Raw genomic sequence first — 3,550 nt, forward strand, 5'->3', positions numbered from 1 at the left:
ATATGTTTCAGGTCCTTCGAGTAGCCGAAACTAGCGTTCTAGCATTCAGGAGTGTGGTTTTTGGTTTGCCTCGTATAGTACTTGTGTAAGTATTAACTTTGTAACCGGATTGTCGTTGTTGAGTTTTGTAGACACCCAGGGTATGTACTGTATTTTGGAGCGTAGACTCTGGTTATGCATGGACTCTGGTATGGTACGTTGTATGTATTAGAAAGAACATTTCTGCTATATATGTGATGTGTATGTATGTGTATGTAAATATGTATAGGGTATACGTGTATCCCACGGGGACGAACCCTTATTCAGTGTATGTATGTTTTAAATGATATAGAGCCATTTTAGGTTACTAAATCACACCCTGGGGCCCATCTGCAGATTCGGGGCGTGACAACTTGGTATCAGAGACAGGTTGTTAGGTCTTGTAGAATTGGTTAGGCGTGATTTTGTGAACATACCAGAGTATAGGATGCAGGAAATGGGTAGAATAGGTTGAGGGTTGTCTTGTAGCTAGACAGGGATTCATTGGTGGTGTTCTGTGTTTTTCCTAAAATGACGATTTCAGTAAAATCATGAAAAACCATTGATGGTTTTGTGTTTGTGCGGTAGGGCAAACCTAGGCCTAAGAGTCTAGAGTTTAATATGATTATTCTGTGATGATTGTGTTGACTGTGCTATGATGTAGGAATTCTAATCTATTCCTATACTATTTTCAATATGGAGCCTAAAGATAGCAACTGAGATAGTAGTTGTAAGAACCTGGAAAATATAAAATGGATTTCTGCAGATTTCTTCGACGAAGCCAAATTTCGTCGACGAAGGCATTAGACTTTTCGTCGACGAAATTCAGAGACTTGTCGATGAGGAGAAGTCGAGGGTCCTGTAAAAATTGAAATATCAGACTTTGTCGACGAGGCTGCCGACATCTGCAACGAAATCTTTGACTTTTCGTCAACCAAGGCACATTTCATCAACAAAAACTGGTCGGGTCAAAGGGGTATAAAAGGAATTTTCTCTTTCTTCTTCATTAAGAAATCTCATATCTCTCTCTCTCTAAACTCTCTCTACTCTCTCTCTCTCTCTCTTTAGATTTCCTAGTTAGTCGTTGATAGAATCGAAAATCCGAGGTTACCACGAGGATCGTGGAAGGATTCTCTACAACTTCTACAAATCAGAATCTCGTTTCAAAGATTTTTGAGTTTTGGGCCAAAATCGAGGTAAAGCTCGATTTTCATTTCTGATTTGGTATATGTATAATAGTACGAATTGTAAGTATGTTTAGTATTGTGATTCGTAGATTTCGGAGTCTCGGTTCGTAGTTTTGAGGACCGTAGAGTTCGTAGTGGATTTCGGGTTAAGGTAAGGGGATTATGTTTATATCAGTCCATTTTTTTGAAATTAGGATCGGTAAGCTTGTAGGCTACGATCGTATGTATGTTTTGACTACTTATTTGGGGAAATCTATAGAGTAAAAATGCGGGATTTTTGGATTACAATTTTCAGAAAAATTGGAGATTTCGAGTATCATCTCTACTTTGGTTGGAAAATGGCTTGTCTTGTTTAAAACTGTATTATTGAGGTGACCGTAATCGATATCTGCATAAACTGTATATTTGGAATTGTAAACGATATGATTTGTCGTAAACCAAATAAGTGTGATACGTAAGAATGTATGTATGTTGTTCTAGATATTTGTGAAACAGCTATGTGGCGGTTTATTACTATACGCTAAAATGTATAAGGACGTGAGTTCCTAAAATGATTCCAGGTTTTGTGAAATTGGCTAGTGGCGGCTAATTACCGTACGCCGAGAGTGGCTGGCTCTAAATCCAGGGTGTGAAATATCACCAGTATGGTTCGGCTGGTCACCGAAGGTGTGATCTACACCGTTTGTAGCAATGGATTCACAGTGGGCCTGGGTCGTCGCAGCGTAGTTGTCACATGGCAATGTAATCAGGGTGAGACTAGGTGACCTTGTGTAGTTGCGTATGTAGCAATGGATTCACTATTAGGCCTAAGTCGTAGATCTTCGTAGTTGCGTGTGTAGAAACGTAACCGCTATGAGACTGGGTGACCTTGTGTAGTTGCGTATGTAGCAATGTAATCATTGTGAGACGAGGTGACCTGGTGTAGTTGCGAACTAGTGTGATGACACTGACCGTATGTATGTATGTATGTATGTATGTTGGGTATCGTATGAATTGGAATGATTTTTGTGAAAATACTGGAACTGTATGGAAAAGTATGAAACTGTATGAATTGTTTCAAATTGTATCGTATGTATAGTGTTATGACGTATGTAAAATAACATTGGCATGCCACACACTGATATAAACTGCTTTCTTCCTTACTGAGAGGTGTCTCACCCCGAACGTACGTACAATATTTTTCAGGGCCTTCAGGTAGCGGTAAGTAACATCCTAGCGGGTGGAAGCAAGGGTGTCGTAGCTACTTCTAGTACCTTCTAGGTACGAGTTTTGGTATCTAGGTTATCGGGGTAGTTGTAGACACCTGGGGTATGTTTTATATTATGGGAATGTATGTCCTCGTTGTATAGACTCTGGCATGATACTGTTATTGTATAAAAGATCGTATTCCGCTACGTATTTTGGATAGTATGGATGATTGTATGTATGTATATAGGGCAACCCTCATTGTATGTTGTATCAAGTATGTTTTGATTGATACAGAGACAAGTTAGGTTCCTAAATTCACCTCCGGGTCTTGTTTCCGGGTTTGGGGCATGACAACTTGGTATCAGATCTAACCATGTTGTTAGGTCTTGTAGACTTGGTGAGGAGTATTGATGAGTACATACCAGAGTATAGGATGTAGGGAATGGGTAGTGTTGGTCGAGAGTTGTTCTGTTGCTAGATTGGGATTTGTCGGCGGTATTCCGTGTTTTTCCTGGGATGACGATTCCAATAAAGGCAAGGCAGACCATTGACGACTTTCGTGTCGGTGTGATGGGATAGGCTTAGATCTGTGGAAGTAGTAGTTGACATTATTAGGTCTATGATTGTGTTAACTGTGTACGATATAGGAATTCTAAGCGATTCCTATTCTGTTTTCAGTATGGAGCCCAAGGATAACAACTTGGAGAGTGGTTCCGAGGAGACGGCTAGCAATGAGTCTCCTTCTGTGTCTCGTGGTTTGGCGAGATAGGTGATCCGAGAGATTGGGCGGAGTGTTAGGAGACGCGAGAGTTCTCCTACTGATGCGGGGTGTACCATCGAGAGGTTCACACGCATGCATCCTGATTACGCGTCAAAACTACGTAATTGGGCATTGTTATCCGGGCTTTACGGTTTATATTTTTAATTAAATGTCCAAATTTGTTCAATATTTTAACAAAGTGCCAAAATCATCATTCTTGAACTTTATTGCACTATTTATGAAGTTTTGGTAATTTTTTGTCGCAGGAAAAATTCCTGGGAACCAAAATCAACACCTATTCGTATTTCATGCATAACTTTTCCGTCCGAGCTCCAATCGAGATGATTCAAATTTTTAGAGAAACAAGAAAGGATTATCTACAACTTTAGTGTTTTGA

This window comes from Malania oleifera, chromosome 6, assembly GCF_029873635.1.
Source record: "Malania oleifera isolate guangnan ecotype guangnan chromosome 6, ASM2987363v1, whole genome shotgun sequence".
Taxonomy (NCBI): Eukaryota; Viridiplantae; Streptophyta; class Magnoliopsida; order Santalales; family Ximeniaceae; genus Malania; species Malania oleifera.